The sequence below is a fragment of the Elephas maximus genome, chromosome 7, assembly GCF_024166365.1.
Source record: "Elephas maximus indicus isolate mEleMax1 chromosome 7, mEleMax1 primary haplotype, whole genome shotgun sequence".
Lineage (NCBI taxonomy): Eukaryota > Metazoa > Chordata > Mammalia > Proboscidea > Elephantidae > Elephas > Elephas maximus.
This window is the reverse complement of record NC_064825.1, coordinates 8,385,805-8,403,238: the sequence shown is the minus strand read 5'-3', so window position 1 is coordinate 8,403,238 and position 17,434 is coordinate 8,385,805.

Here is a 17,434-nt window from a genome sequence, read left to right as displayed (position 1 = left end):
ATTGAACAACGAAAGGAGGTGTCCATGCAGCTAATTCATTCAATGTGTGTTTATTGTGTGCTTGCTGTGTGCCAGATACTGTGTCAGACACTTGAGTACGGTCAAGGTAAGCTCACAGGTAAAGTCTTTAGAAGCCCCAGGCTGTGCAGAAGAGCCAGTGGCAGTGCAATCCAAACACCATAGATCAGAGGTTGGCCTGCAGAGTGAAGTCAGGCATTTTTCCTTCAAATTTGTTGCCGACATTAAATCAGAGAATTTCTCATAAAAACACAAGTTCTCTTGAAAAATAAGAAAATCTGGCAACACCAGGCTTTTCTTCTCTGGCAACAATTAGCTAAAGCTGAGTTGTAGCTGCATTATCTCATTTAGTACAGCAGCTCTGTGGGAGGTGTACTCTCACAGTCATCGCTGTCCCTAGTGCTGGGAAAGTGTTAAGGAAATGGAAGATGAAAAGCTGATAAGAACAATAGACAAGAGGCCAGAGAAGAAGGAGAAACACCAAGTGGCTGTGGTTTTATTTTTAAAAATAGAAGAAGAGAAATGGTTGATGGCTTCTTATGCTGCAAGAGGTCAAACTGGTAAAAACTGGTTGAGGCTACTCTTTCAAGAAGCTTGGCTGAGAATGGGGCTGAGAAAGAGCAGTAGCCATCAGAGGAAGGCAAAATCTGTTTTCTTATCAAAATAGGAGAGGGATCTGTTAAGAGTGAGGTAGGGGAGCTTAGAGAACAAAGCCAGGAAAAAGAGTGTTTCTAGGAGGGAGTACTCAATAATGTCAAGAAAGATACTACTGAAAAATGTCTATTGAATTTACTAACCAGAAACCCATTGGTGACCTTATCTAGAATGGCTTGAGCAAAATGAGTGGGCTAGGGATTAAGAAGTGAAGAGGAAGTGGGTACAGTGAATGGACAACCCTTTCAGGAAGTATGATCATGACAGGGAGAAGAGAAGGCAGTAAGTAGCTGGAGGAAATATGGGTCTGAAGAGAACCCATTTGGGTCTAACTATACACATATAGGGTCGCTATGAGTCAGAATCGACTCGACAGCACTGGGTTTATACACATAAAACCAAAAACCAAACCTGTTGCTGTTGAGTTGATTCTGACTCATAGGACGGAATAGAACTGCCCCATAGGATTTCCAGGGAGGAGCTGGTAGATTTGAACTCCTGACCTTTTGATTAGCAGCTGAGCTCTTAACCACTGCGCTGCCGGGCACATGGATATATTTAAATAGTGATAGAAAGAAAGTCATCTGGCGTGGGGCAGAGGCTGAAGACACTGGGGCTAGTGGGATGGGGATGGGATCTCCAGAGTAAAGTTAGAGGGGTTGGCCTAGATCAGAGCAAGGACACTGCTGCCCTCATCACAATAGGGAAGCAGGAAAGAATGGATACAGAGGCAGAAAGCTCATGTAATGTGTTCTGTTTTCTCTATAAAGTATGAGGCACCGAACTCAGTTCAAGGGTAGGCACTTAGGAAATGTCTGTTCAATGAATGTGTGAATCAATAAATTCTGCTGAGAACTGGGGGGAGAAGGCAGTGGTACATGTTGGAGGAAAGGTGAATGATTAAACAGACACTGAAGAATGGAAGTTAGCAAGGCCAAAGCTGTGTTGAGGTCTCCGCTGAGGTATGTAGCCATGAATTTATAACAAACCCCCTGCACATAGCCTAGAAAGCAGACTGTTGGATTTATTCAGGGAGAAGATTTGCCAGGTGGGTGTGATGAACAATGGGGCCAGAGAGTTGAGAATATTGGAAAGAGAGTACGCAGTTAATGTAGTGGACCATCGAATGGGTTCTTCTTCACTCACACTTTGAAAATCACTGACACACCTTTCTCCTGGTTAGCTCCTCAAAAATCTTTATTTTCTTATCTCTGTTTTCCCCTCCCTGAAACACTGAGGGAGTCACCCTCACCTTTCTTGGTGTTCTTTTACAGAACACTTTCTGTGATCTTGCCCACATTCCTTACATTCTGATTCTAATTGGGTCTCTATTAATTAGTTCTCTGCTTACATTCCAAAGCTCTCTGTTCTGCAGCTGGGTGGACTCACTTATACACCTCAGAAATATCTCAAACTCAGTAGGTCTAAAACTGAATTCAGTAACTTCTCATCTCCTTCCCCCACCCTCACCAGTTCTCTGTAACTGCTACCATCATCTTCCCCAGTAGTTCAAAGCTAACATCATGATAAAAATCCTGGATTTCTCCCTATCTTCAAACCCAGGCAGCAGCATCTCCTTCCCCTGTCACACCCATACATAGACCATACAGTTGACCACCAAGTCCTCTCCACTCTTAACTTGCATGTTTGGAATCTATCCCTCGCCTTTAATCCCATAGCCACACCACAGAAAATTTCTTAATCATATTGCTCCTAAAGAGCCTTCTTCCTCTAGCCTCATCTTCCTCCAAACAGTAACACATCTACCATGTTTCTCAAATACAATCTAACCATGTTTTGCCCCTCCTTCGAAGCTTCAGTGGCTCTCCATCACCTCTAAGTACTAAATTGAAACTCACAAAGGTCCCCAGATGTTCCTGGCTGCATCTCAGGCATGAATTCTTGCTTTTCCCTGACCTATGCCAAGCTTTTACCCTGGCCCTCAGTTCTTTTTTTTTTTTTTTTTTAATTGTGCTTTAGATGAAGGTTTACAGAGCAAATGAGTTCCTCATTAAAAAATCAATACACATATTGCTTTGTGACATTGTTCACCTAACCCACAACATGTCAACACTCTCCCCTTCTCGACCTTGGGTTCCCTATTACCAACTTTCCTGTCCCTTCCACTCTTCTCTTCCTTGCCCCTGGGCTGGTGTGGCCATTTAGTCTCAGTTTGTTTTACGGGTCTGTCTAATCTTTGGTTGAAGGGTGAACCTCAGGAGTGACTCATTACTGAGCTAAAAGCGTGACCGGGAGCCATACTCTCGGGGTTTCTCCAGTATCTGTTAGGCTGGTGAGTGTGATCTTTTTTTGTGAGTTAGAATTTTGTTCTACATTTTTTTCTAGCTCTGTCTCGGACCCTCTGTTGTGATCACTGTTGGAACAGTTGTTGGTGGTAGCCGGGTACCATGTAGTTGTGCCGGCCTCAGTCCGATGGAGGCTGTGGTAGTTTTGGTCCTTTAGTCCTTTGGACTAATCTTTCCCCTTGTATCTTTTGTTTTCTTCATTCTTCCTTGCTCCAGACGGGGTGAGACCAGTCAGTGGAGTAACTTAGATGGCTGGCTGCTCAAGAGCTTTGAAGACCCCAGATACTACTCACCAAAGTAGGATGCAGAACATTTTCTTTATAAACTATGTTATGCCAGTTGAGCTAGATGTCCCTGAGCACACGGTCCCCAGCCCTCAGCCCAGTAATTCAGTCCCTCAGGGAGTTTGGATGTGTCTATGAAGTTTTCATGACCTTGCCTTGGCCAAGTTGTGCTGACCTCCACAGTAGTGTGTAGTCTTACCCTTCACCAAAGTTACCACTTATCTACTGTCCATTTAGTGTTTTTCCCTCCCCACCACTTCCCTGCCTTCTAACCATCAAAGATTGTTTCTTTTTGTGTGTAGAATTTTTCATAAGTTTTTATAGTAATGGTCTCATTCAATATTTGTCCTTTTGTGACTGACTTATTTCACTCAGCATAACACCGTCCATATTTATCCATGTTTCACAGATTCATCATTGTTCCTTATCATTGACTAGTATTCCATTGTGTGTATGTACCATGGTTTGGTTATCTATTCATCTGTTGATGGGCACTTAAGTTGTTTCCATCTTTTTGCTATTGTGAATAATGCTGCAATGAACTTGGGTGTGCGTATGTCTATTCGTGTCATGGTTTTTTTTCTCTAGGATATATTCGTAAGAGTGGAATTGCTGAATCATATAGTATTTCTATTTCTAGCTTTTTAAGGACGTGCCACATCGTTTTTCAAAATGGTTGTACCATTTTGCATTCCCACCAGCAGTGCGTAAGAGTTCCAGTCTCCCCGCAGCCTTCCCAACATTTGTTATTTTTTGTTTTTCTTAATTCTGTTATTTATTTATTTTTTTAATGCTGGGGTGAGATGGTATCTCATTGTAAATTTTGATTTGCATTTCTATATTCTTCTATTATTTCTATCTTTCAAATTTATGCGGCAACCACAAGGCCAAAAATGAAGAAGCTGAAGATGTTTACAAACTTCTGTAATCTGAAATTGATCGAACATGCAGTCAGGATGCAATGATAATTATTAGAAAATGGATCGGTAGTTGGAAAATAGGGCCTTGGTGATAGAAACGGTGATGGAGATCGCATGATAGAATTTTGCAAGACCAACGACTTCTTCATTGCAAATACCTTTTTTCGACAACATAAATGACGACTATATACACAAAATAAAATGGAATAGAACGTGGAGCAGCATCAATTGGTCACATGCAAGTTCAAACCGAAACTGAAGAAAAGTAGAGCAAGTCCATGAGAGCCAAGGTACGATCTTGAGTATATCCCACCTGAATTTAGAGACCATACCCACCTAAGAAGAATTGATGCCTTTGAATTATAGGTTGGCAAAGAATACTGAATATACCATGGACTACCAAAAGAACAAACAAATCTGTCTTAGAAGTACAGCCAGAGCACTCCTTAGAAGCAAGGATGATGAGACTTTGTCTCACATACATTGGACATGTTATCAGGAGGGATCAATCCCTGGAGAAGGACACTTGCTTGGCAAAGTAGAGAGTCAGCAAAAAAGAGGAAGGCCCTTGACTGGAGGGATTGACACAGTGGCTGGACCAATGAGCTCAAGCATAACAACTGTGAGAATGGCGCAGGACCAGGCAGTGTTTCATTTTCTTGTACGTAGGGTTGCTTTGAGTCAGAACTGATTCGATCACACCTGACAACAACAAAAATGGCTAGTGATCGCGAGAATTTCCTCATGTGTCTGTTAGCTACCTGAATGTCATCTTCAGCAAAGTGTCTGTTCATATCCTTTCCTGGCCCTCCATTCTACAGAGGAAGGGAGACAATTGTGTGAAGTCTGAGGTGGTGCTCTAACCAGTCTTGAACTGAGATACGAAAAGCCTTGTAACGCCCGTTAGTCATTCCTGTGCACTGGTGGTTCAGCTCTCCAGAAAAACTGGATATGAGAGCTTTTGACTTAATTCTCAGGACCAGATATGGTTCTTTGTCTCTCTCCCCTTGGCTAGAATCTCAATGTTAAAAGGCCATATTTCCTCAACATAATCCCAGTTCTAATAGTAGAAGTTTATGGAATGGGGGAAGGAGAAGTTAGGGAAAGGAGAGGAGCAAGAAAGGAGGAAGGGGAGTATAGAGGGAGGAAGTTGGGCGTTGAGGCTAGAAAAAAAGCTTGGGACCAGATTGTGAAAGATCTTGGATTCCATGGAAAAATTTTGAACATTATTCTCTACGGAGAGTGTTAAGAAGGGGGCTGGCATGTGTTGAGTGTCTGCCATGTGTCAGGTATACTTTACATATATTATTTCATTTAACCTTCAGCATTACCTAGAGAGGTAGGTATTATGATATTTAAAGATGAAGAAAAAAATTAAGCAACTTTCTGGGATCAAACAACCAACAAGTGTTAGAGCCGGGATTTGAACCAGATCTGACTGAGTCCAAAGCTCATAAGCTTAACATATCAATGGTATTATACCATTATTAATAATTGCTATCATTTATTGAAAGTAAACTTTAAGGGATGTAGACATAAAAATGTGGGAGTCAAACCTGTGTTAAGTACTTTATACATTATAATAATCTTCAAAGCAATCTTAATGTCTTGTATTTTTATGACCATTATATAAAGAGCCTGGTGCTCAGAGGCATTAAGTTACTGTGATGGTTAAGGTTGTGTGTCAGCTTCGCTGGGCCATGATTCTCAGTGGTTTGGCAGTTATATAATGATGTAGTTTGGCAGTTATGTAACAATGTAGTCATCCTCTATGATGTGACCTGATGTGATCAGCCAATCAGTTGGAAGGGGAGTTTCCTCAGGGATGGGGTCCATATCCAGTTTATATGCGGACATTCTGGCAAAGCTTGGTGGCTTGCTGTGGATAGTGCATCAGCTCGTCATCATCTGACCTCCAATTCTTGGGACTTGAGCCAGGTGCTGGCTATATTGCCTATTGATCTTGGATTTGTTGGCCTCTGCAGTCCGTGAGCTAGTGGCCGATCTTGGGTTCATCAGCCCCTGCAGCTGTGTGAGTCAGGAGAAACCTCCACCCTCATGCCCGACCCCCAGACTTGGGACTTTCCAGCCGCTACAACTGTATGAGCTGTTTCCTTGAGATAAGTCTCTCTCTCTCTTTCTCTCTATGTGTGTACGTGTGTGTGTGTGTATATATATATATATGCACATATACTTCACTGGTTTTGCTTCTCTAGAGAAACCAGCCTAAGACAGCTACTTATCAAAGGTCTTATAGCTTTGAGTGCAAGAGACAGAATCAAACTCAGGACACTAAACCCATGGTCTTAGCCACTACGCTTGATAGTACTCTTTTCTTTTTGTTCCTTTGGCTGAAGAGCATCAAAAATTGCATTGCTGAAGGTCAGTGAAGCAGGGGCAAGGGTTTGGGGACCATGGTTTCAGGGGACATCTAAGTCAATTGGCAAAATAAAATCTATTAAGAAAACATTCTGCATCCCACTTTGTAGAGTGGCATCTGGGATCTTAAGCGCTAGCAAGCAGCCATCTAAGATGCATCAATGAGCCTCAACCCACCTGATCAAAGGAGAATGAAGAACACCAAGGACACAAGGTAATTACGAACCCAAGAGACAGAAAGGGCTACATGAACCAGAGACTACATCATTCTGAGACCAGAAGAACTAGATGGTGCCTGGCCACAACTGATGACAGGGAACACAACAGAGAACCCCTGAGGGAGCAGGAGAGCAGTGGGATGCAGACCCCAAATTCTAATAAAAAGTCCAGACTTAATGGTCTGACTGAGACTAGAAGGACCCCGGTGGTCATGGTCCCCAAACCTTCTGTTAGCCCAGGACAGGAACCATTCCTGAAGCCAACTCTTCAGACATGGATTGGACTGGACAATGGGTTGGAGAAAGATGCTGGTGAGGAGTGAGCTACTTGGTTAAGGTGGACAGTTGTGACTATGTTGGCATCTCCTGTCTGAAGGGGAGATGGGAGGGTAGAGGGGGTTAGAAGCTGGAAAAATGGTCACAAAAAGAGAGACTGGGAGGAGGGAGTGGGCTGTCTCATTGGGGGGAGAGTAATTGGGAGTATGTAGTAAGGTGTATATAAGTTTTTATGTGAGAGACTGACTTGATTTGTAAACTTTCACTTAAAGCACAATAGAAATTACTTTAAAAAAAAATTGTGTTGCTATCCCTTTTCATGTGAGGCAAAACTAGTGGGCCTATATGACCCTAAACTCTTCTGCTTAGTCCTTGGTAACCTTGGTTGCTAGCCAAAGGCTTAGTTTAATTATTAAAATGTATTTTACAAAGCAACTTGATATTTTAGCAAGAGAGCTCTCCTCCAGCAAAAAGAAGGATAAATGTCTGTTTTCCATCAAAGTTTAGGTTATTCCTTGAGCCAGACCAAATTAACTAACTAATCATTGTTCTTGTCTACCGCATGCCTTGTGCTCTTGCAGGTTCTTCAAGGGTAAACATAATCTGTGACACTTCTCACCCCCACAAATCACTTTACAGTTCTTTTTTTCTTCCTGTTTTTCCTAGGCATTTCAATTGACTGCATGCTTGTCAGTTGTGTCTATATGTTTATAATACTCTCCAGAGATTTTTGGAAATAGGCCCTTTTAACTATCCTCCTGACTCACTGCTATATCTGCTGCAAAGCTGATCACTGTCCTTACTGATATGACAGTGTTAGGAAGCTCAGTCCCATGAGTAAAGTCAGCAAATTGTATAAGATTGCTCAGCTAATAAGTGATGAAGCAGCATTCCAGTCCAGTTCTAACCCTCAAAAAGCATGAGGCTTAAATCCTTTCCTTTAAATCCTCTGTAAAGTGTAAATTAAAATCAACTATTACATATTTGGAATAGAAAATGACAGAAAACAATACTGGTAATGAAAATAATGGCTTATTTTGTTAAAATAGTCTAATAAAGGATGTTAAGGTAGTCTGATTGGTTTAAAGTCAGGAAAGGTGTGCGTCAGGGTTGTATTCTTTCACCATACCTGTTCAATCTGTATGCAAGCAAATAATATGAGAAGCTGGACTATATGAAGAAGAACAGGGCATCAGGATTGGAGGAAGACTCATTAACAGCCTGCGTTATGCAGATGACACAACCTTGTTTGCTAAAAGTGAGGAGGACTTGAAGCACTTTCTGATGAAGATCAAAGACCAAGCCTTTAGAATGGATTGCACCTCAACATAAAGAAAACAAAAATCCTCACAACTGGACCAATAAGCAATATGGTAATAAATAGAAAATAGATTGAGGTTGTCAAGGATTTCGTTTTACTTGTATCCACAATCAACAGCCATGGAAGCAGCAGTCAAGAAATCAAAAGACACATTGCATTGGGTAAATCTGCTGCAGAGGACCTCTTTAAAGTGTTGAAGAGCAAAGATGTCACCCTGAAGACTAAGGTACGCCTGACCCAAGCCATGGTATTTTCAATCGCATCATATGCATGTGAGACCTGGACAATGAATAAGGAAGACCGAAGAAGAGTTGACGCCTTTGAATTGTGGTGTTGGTGAAGAATATTGAATATACCATGGACTGCCAAAAGAACGAACAAATCTGTCTTAGAAGAAGTACAACCTGAATGCTCCTTAGAAGCGAAGATGGCAAGACTGCGTCTTATATACTTTGGACACGTTGTCAGGAGGGATCAGTCCCTGGAGAAGGACATCATGCTTGGCAGAGTACAGGGTCAGCGGAAAAGAGGAAGACCCTCAGCGAGGTGGATTGACACAGTGGCTGCAACAATGAGCTCAAACATAACAATGATTATAAGGTGGCTCAGGACTGGGCAGTGTTTTATTCTGTTGTGCATAGGGTCACTATGAGTCGGAAGCAACTCTACGCCACCTAACGACAACAATAATAAGATGTTAAATGTGGACATTTTGAAAGAATTTTTACTTTAAAGCATATTTTCCAAAGCATGTTATACGCAACGCTAGCCCCTTAAGCTCCTGGGAGGAAAAAAAAAAAGTGTTCCATAGTCAAATAAGTTTGAGAAACACTGGTAATGTGACAATGTATATTATGATAAATTCTGCAGCTAAGAAAAGAAACATGCTTAATCTCTGATCTTTCTTCTGCCTCTGTATAGTTAATGGAGCCCTGGTGTCGAAGTGGCTAAGAACTATGGCTGCTAACCAAAAGGTCAGCAGTTTGAATCTACCAGCTCTTCTTTGGAAACCCAGCGGGGCAGTTACACTCTGTCCTATAGGGTCACTATAAGTCAGAATCGACTTGATGGCAATATGTTGGTTTTTTTCTTTTTCATATACTTAACATGCTTAATATAATCTTATCAGGAACATTACCCATTAAACAATGAATTTTAATGGAGCGGGGTTGAGAGAATGCGGCTTACTCCCATTTAATCACTTCCTTGCTGTTGGTTTCTTTCTCTTGAGGCACAATACATTCAAGTCTTTACAATTTTAAAATAAGTCTTTCTTTCATCACGCTTCCCTCTTGATTTATCGTTTACTACCTCCACTTTCTTTTTCTCTTCACTGTCAACTTTTGGGAAAGGTTGTCTTTACCTTTTTATTGCCTTGCCTTCTTAGTATGAGGCCCCTTCCATCATTTCCCAATGACCAAGTAGAGTAGCTTCTGCAGTCAAGTCAAGGATGACTCTTTGTAGCACATAGTCTACAGATCACTCTCTTCTCTTGGTAGGTATGACACTGTACTCTTCCCTTCATTCATTTCACAAATACATATGAATTACCCAGTTTGTGCTGCCTCCATCTTCGGCACTGGAAGTACAAAGTAGACATTTTAAATGAAATTTCTATCCTTCTAAAGCTTGCTTTCTAGCAGTTCTACTATTTCTTTGACTTCTCTATGTCACCTTCACTGGGTCCTCTTTTCCTATATGCATGTTTAATATGGTCATGTCCCAAGGTCCTGTCATTTAATTCTTTTTTATTTTCGTAACACACACACACACACACTCGAGCTGTTGAAGAATCATGACTTTAGATCCTGAAAATGCTTGTTGAATAAGAGATTTTACAATTTTCCTGATACTGGATAAAACTACAGTACTTGTACTATTTTTATGCTTATTGAAAGTGGGGATTGTTCTTTAACCCAGAATGAAATGGAGATGATTTTTTTTTTTTCTGTGATAAATAGGTGTGAGAGAGGGAAAGGCAGAAGTGGATTTTAGAAGTGTATTGCATCGTACGTAATGAAGAAAGAGACTTAACCAATTAGCAAATGGTTATCATGGACTTTCCAATTTCCTGTTAAGAAGTGATAAGTGGCAGATTAAAACTTTATCATAGAATTTCTCTCCCAAAGTATATCACAAAACAAGCAGAAAGTAAAAAAATGAAAAGTCACCTACAGCAGCCAAAGAATGGACAGAGCATAACATAAGTTGGCCGTCTTCAGACTTGGTTCTCAAGCATCGAAACCACTTTGAGAGATTTTTAAAATAATGACATTTAGGTCTCTTCTCCAGAGATTCTGATTTAATTGGTCTGGGGTATGGTCTGACCATCAGGATTTTTAAAAGCTCCATAGTTGCATCCAAGATTAAAAACCACTGACCTAAGCAAAACATTTCAAAAGCTGCTTATTGAGGTGGAAAAGATATTCTGAAGAATAGTAAAGAAGAGCAACTTGAATTACAGTAATCCTGACCCCAAATCCTAGAGGGAGAACTTCTGAATTGTCCGAATACAATTCTCCCTAGTAACTCTAAATCTAAAAAGAAGCAAAATTAGTAAATTCCTTATTTTTTCTCCCTTCTGATCCAGGATTAACAGACACTGCTGCTGCAAACGGGTGTTAATGAAAAACAAACGGTGAGGCTGCCTCTCTGATGGAGACGAGGACTCCAGAGCCACACATGAATTTAGGACATGATCCAAATCTTGAAGGTCTTCCACCATTGAAATGGTGAACCATCCTCCACCCCAGCCAGAAACAGAGAACCCTGGTATAGAATACATAAAAAAATCTCAGAAGAGATAGCAGAACAGAGTAAGATGGAACTAAATGCCATGACAACTATGTAAAAATACTGTAGCGCAGTATGAAATTATGCATTGTCTGCAAAAGAGTCCAACCTAGATGAAAATATTGCTTAATAGAAAATAAATGCTATATTCTATAGAACAGCTTAATAAGAACCAGTGAAACAAGAGCTCAATGATGAAATGACAGAATGAAATGAAAAGGGAGTTTGCAGACCTAAGAAAATAAAATGAGAACTCAAACCAGTGTCGTCATAGAACAAAGAGTAAGACACAAAAATGTAATCTGAAGATTGAAAGAACATCCTGTGTTCCTGATAAATATAATACAGAGTACTTAACCCCCAGATATATCCTTGTTAAACTTCAAGGTTTTACTATAATACAAGCTCCATTAGAGCGGGGAGTTTATTTTACTCACTGCTCTACAACTGTGTCTTGCAAGTTGTAGATGCTCAGTAAATATTTGTCAAAGGAATGAAAGGATAAAGATTTCTTCCCTTAAAAAAAAAAAACAAATTACCTACAGAGAGCAAAGAGTTGAGGCTAGTTTCAGATTTCTGCACAGCCAGAAGAAAACAGAGTGATGTAATATGAAGTTTTGAGGGGAAAAGTGACTCAAGAATATTATACCCTGCCAAAATGGTATTAATATCATTAAAGGTAGCAAGCAGACCATTATCAGACATAATAAAATTTCGGGAGCACGGCAGTATTGAAAAAGTATTTTGATAACTAAATCTAGCCAATTCAGAGATGAATTAAAGAATTCAGGAATACAGAAACCATAATAAAAAGACTGGTGGGTGAGCATTGAATCGATGAACTATAAAACAAATACTTAACAATTATGAGATTATGGTAAGAAAACAAGACGTAAATGTGGTTAAATATTTCTTTTTTATTACCATTTGGCATATGTGTATTGAATGTATGCAATCTTCTGATAAAGCTCTAAGGGATTACCCTGTAGTGCTTTCTTTTGGGTAGCATGAAAATACCCACGTCAATGTTTTTGTGCTTAAAAATCAAATAAACAAAAAAATACAGGGTTGAAAAGTATAGGCCAGTAAAGCTGAATGAAATTGTTGGAAGTGAAGACACTGTGAGGAGGTTAGAAGTGAGTGACTTTTCATAAGATGATCTGATGTCATTATTGTGGCTTTGAGAAGCTGGAGTACATCTGGAGGAAGACAGCCAAGAAAGCAAGGGGGAGGTGAATCACAAATCCAGAAGAATTAAGGGATTGGGAGACATCGAGTTTGGAGAAACCCAGTGGATAACTTAAATGCTTTCAGGGCTGGAGTTTTCAAGAGGGGTTATTAGACTTGTTCTGTATTCTTCTACAGCAAACGTTTTATGTAAAGAACAAGGTAATAAATATCTTAGGCTTTGCAAGCCACGTAAATGTGGTAAAATCTTGACAATGTAAGGATAAAAAACTAAAAAAAAAAAAAAAAACCCAAAAGTTAAGAGCTCAGAGAAAGAGGGAAAGACAAATAAGTGTCTATGTCTTCTTAAAAGCCTGGCATCAATAAACATCATCTAAAACTGATCATTGTAGTTTTATTTTGAATAACAGATCTTCCTAATATTTCAAGAAATAATATCTCTCGTGGTAAAAGCACATTGTATTTGACTTTGACAATTTCTCCAATTACTTCAGCTTGTTTTCTTTCATGGAGCCTCTGGTAGTACAGTGGTTAAGAGCTATGGCTGCTAACCAAAAGGTTGGCAGTTTGAATCTGCCAGCTGCTCCTTGGAAACCCTATAGGGCAGTTCTACTCTGTCCTATAGGGTTGCTATAAGTCAAAATCAACTCAGTGGCAGTGGGTTTGGTTTTGTTGTTGCTGTTTTGTTTTATAAAATTCAAGGGAAATAAAATTTAATTCTTTTTCTACCTATCCATCGTCCGTCCGTCCACCCACCCACCCACCCACCCACCCACCCACCCACCCATCCATCCATCCATCCATCCATCCATCCATCCATCCATCCATCCATCCATCCATCCATCCATCCATCCATCCATCCATCCATCCAACCATCCAACCATCCATACATACATTCATCCATTTATCTGTAGTTTTATAGGAAATATCTGGAATTGTATTCCTCTAATATTACTGGTTAAGTGCCAAGGCTGCTAACCAAATGGTTGGCAGTTCGAATCTGCCAGGCGCTCCTTGGAAACTCTATGGGGCAGTTCTACTCTGTCCTATAGGGTCGCTATGAGTCGGAATCGACTGGACGGCACTGGGTTAATATTAATACTAGGAGCCCTAGTGGGATAATCTTAAGTGCTCAGCTGCTAACTGAAAGATTTGAACCCACCAGCAGTTCCATGAGAGAAAAGACCTAACAATCTGCTTCCTTAAAGATTATGGGCCAGTTCTACTCTGTCGTAGAAGGTTGCTATGAGTCAGAATCAACCCGATGGCACACGACAACAATATGAATACTAGTACTTTCTTAGTAGTGGAATTTAAAGTGATTTTAAAACTAAAATTTCTAGCTTGCTTGATCCTTTATAATTAGCGTGTGTCATCTTCACAAAAACAATAGAGCAATTTTTTTTTTCAAAGAAAGAAAAGAAACAGAAGCTAATCTGCTAAGATGTTAGAAAAAAAAAAATTTAACAGTAGTTAATTCTGGGTATGGGTATCTTTTATTGTCATGTCCTTGACTTACTTTTTTGTTTTTAAAACACATTAGTAAAATGGGTTTTTTTTTTTGAAGAAAATATCTTTAGAAACTTGCTTAATAAACAAAAGCATTTGCAAATAGGTGAAAAAAAATTTATATATATATATATATTTTTTTTTCACCTAATTGCAAATAGATACATTACTTAAATTCCACTTTTCAGAATGTAGTTTAAGATGAATTTTGCCCTAGATCTCTACACTGTAATAATGAAGAGTTTGATAGTAGTTAAATTGATAGAAGGTTTAATGAGAATAGTTGCAAGATGGAAAGTCACATTTGGGGATCTCAAGCAGAGGGGAAAAAAAAATGAACATTTGCTAGGGGCCTATTACTTGCTTGGCACCGGACTAGGTCCTTTGCATGCATTATCTCATTTAGTCTTCACAATAGGCCTATGAAATAGGCACTGTCATTGTTCCTACTTATTAAAATAAGGCTCTGAGGTCCTGTGAAGTTAAATCACTTGCCAAGATTGTGTTAGTCAGGATTCTAACCCAGGTTGTATGACTCCAGAGCCCTTTATATTTGTTCTCTCATTTAATCCTCATAATAATTCTGTGGAGGATTTTTTTTTTTAACCCATTGATCAAAAAACAGAAGTATTAAAAGGTGAAATAATTTTCCTAATTCACATGACAGTGCTGGGATTCAGTTCAGACTTATATTATGAACCACCGTTCTTGGGTTTCCCACTATACCAAATTTTAATGTTGTGTAATATGTGTATATACTCACATATATATGCTATTACAGAGGTACATTTTTACAGAGGCTTAATAATAAATTTTATTTATACTTTTTTATTATTAAGCTTATGTAAAAGCATATCTTTGGAAATCCTGGTGGTGAAAGGTTAGCAGTTCAAATCTACCAGGCGCTCCTTGGAAACCCTATGGGGTAGTTCTACCCTGCCCTGTATGGTCGCTATGAGTCAGAATCGACTCGAAGGCAATGGGTCTGGTTTTTTTTTTTTTTTTAATAAATTTGCTTTGATTTTTATCCATTCCCTTCTTTCCTTACCATTTCTTGGAAACATGTTATACAGAGAAATCTTGATTCCTAAATCTTTCACTTAATCCAATTTTCTGACCTGGAAACATACCATAGGCTATTTTCATTCGAGTTCAGAAATGACCTTGGTGGCTACAGAGCTCGTTGTTCCAGAAACAAGAGAAATTGGAGAAAGACAGAGAATGGTGAGAGTCTTACAGTATAACTAAACAGCGTTGTTCTACTTAATTCTTCAGAAAACAGAAGAAAACAAATTTAGTGAGCTCTGCTTTCTTAAAAAAAAAAGAAAAAAATTCTTGGCCTGTTCAAATATTTCTTTTACTCCACCTTTTTTGTAAGTTTTTTTTCCCTTTCTTTCTCTCTCTCTCTTTTTTTTTTTTTGAGGCATGTGTGTACATTTTTAGCTTTAGAATGAAAGTTTTCAATACTGTGAGACAGCTAAATCTGGAAATAGTTCACAGGATGATTCTTTGAAGTGATAGCCGATTGCTTGGGTCTGTGAATTAGAAAATAGGAAGTAACCTTGGAGGGACAATTGCTTTGTGATGGGTTCTGCGAAAAGGAAACTGTGACACCTGTACAGAAGTATACAATACTTGCAGTAAAAATGTTTCAGGGGTGAGCAAATCAGTGAATACAGAGTTTATCTTTGTGTAAGAGACCACCATACCAGTTAGTAATTCATGCTGTTAGCCTACTATGTGATGAGCCCACATTGGAGGTAATGGGCCATAGAAAGTAACTTCCGCCATGGTTTGAATTTAGTCTTTAGTTTCTCAGAGGGAGTGATATACCTTATAAGAATTGTAGATGGGGGGGAGGGGGGAGAACTAAAGGTCTTTCTCTGAAAACTTAAAACAACAAAATTAAGTTCTTCTAGCAAAACAGTAAATTTTAGATTATCCTTTTATAATGGGTCCAGCATGCATATAATCCGAGACTGCAGATGATCCAGAAGTAATTTATCTTTAGTTTAGGAATTGTTCATTTTGTTTTATCGTACCAGTAGAGTTCCTTTGCTAATTGTACTATATTTAAAATTGGTCTAATTTCCTAAAATAGGAAATATTGACTGGCTGATTCAGGGAGGCAACTGGTCTAGGATTATAGCTTTGAAATAGATCTTTCTCTGGGTAGCCTACAAAAAATAAGGAACGCTTAAATAGCAATTCACCTTGAATCTGTTCACTTCATTACTTTCATACCTGCAGGTAGGTAGGGATAAAGCCATTTTATGAAATGGCCATTTGAAGGGACTTTTTATAGTTGAAGTATGAGTTCTAAAAATTGTTTTGTTCTAAAACTACTGAGAATGAGACCTACAATGTTTATCCTGGGGAAGAACAAGAAGATAGTCCTTAAAAATATTTTTTAATTTCCACAAGCTTATTTACATTATTTTTACAGTCACTGCAAATTCCTGACATTTTCATGTATAATACTGATATCAAATAACTCTTGTCTACCTAACATTTTATTTAAAGTAGAAACTTGTTTACCCTTAAAGATATAAGTAAAACCCCTAAATTTCTACTGGTAGTTTCTAGCTAAAAACCATTAGCATAAAGTATGGAACTAAGGAAGGGGAAAACTCATTTGGAGTCAGAGATATGTTTGCTTCCTGATTCCACTTCCCAACTGTATAAATATGGGTAAATTACTAAACTGCTCTGAACTTCAGTTCATAGATATTTAATACCTACCTCAAGGGTTTGTTCATTTGGTATTATATGAGATAGATGTAGGTAAAAGTGTGTTGTATAATATAAAGCACTACACAAGTGGTATTTATCATTATCTTCAGTTTCTTCCCTGAATTCTTGGTCTTGGTTGGGGACCTCAAGTTAATTCTGGAACTTCTTCTTGGCTCTATAAGGCTTCTGACCGCTGGCTCCTGGCTAGATTCTTGAGGGGAGGAGAGAGATTCATTCATCTTTCCTAAGTCATGCAAAAAGGTCTTAGAAAACCAGAGAGTATGCAAATAAGACTGGAACAGTGGGAACTCACTCTCCTGTAAATTAAACTTGAGAAGATTTTTCTTTCCTCATCCAGCCGGTCATTATGGCACTGAAGGCTGTCTCCAAAGTTCCAGCAATAATATACTGCAACATTAAGTTACTGAAAGGCACCATAACTCAAAAACGAGCAGGAGGAAGAGACTGATGAGAAAAGAAAATGCTTATGTTGACACATAGAAACGCTTTAGTAATCAGCAAGGAATGGAAGGAAATAAAGTATACATGAGTGTTTAATGGGGTTTTTAGCAAATTAAATTTTGCAGAAACGTGCTTAAGCATGTGGCATTGCTTAAGGGCTAGCCCCATCAGGTCAGGCGATCAGACAGAGCCTCTTGTTTGCGCACGGTGTGTGGCAGGAAAGGAAGAGATACACACATTCATTTTCCAAGGAACATATGATGGCTGCATTAAATCAGTAATGCATTTCCTTCTATGTCTTTTGGTTAGGAAGAAACGTTAGGCACCATCTACATCGAGTCCAAGAACAAGGTGAGAAAATAATGCTTTGCAG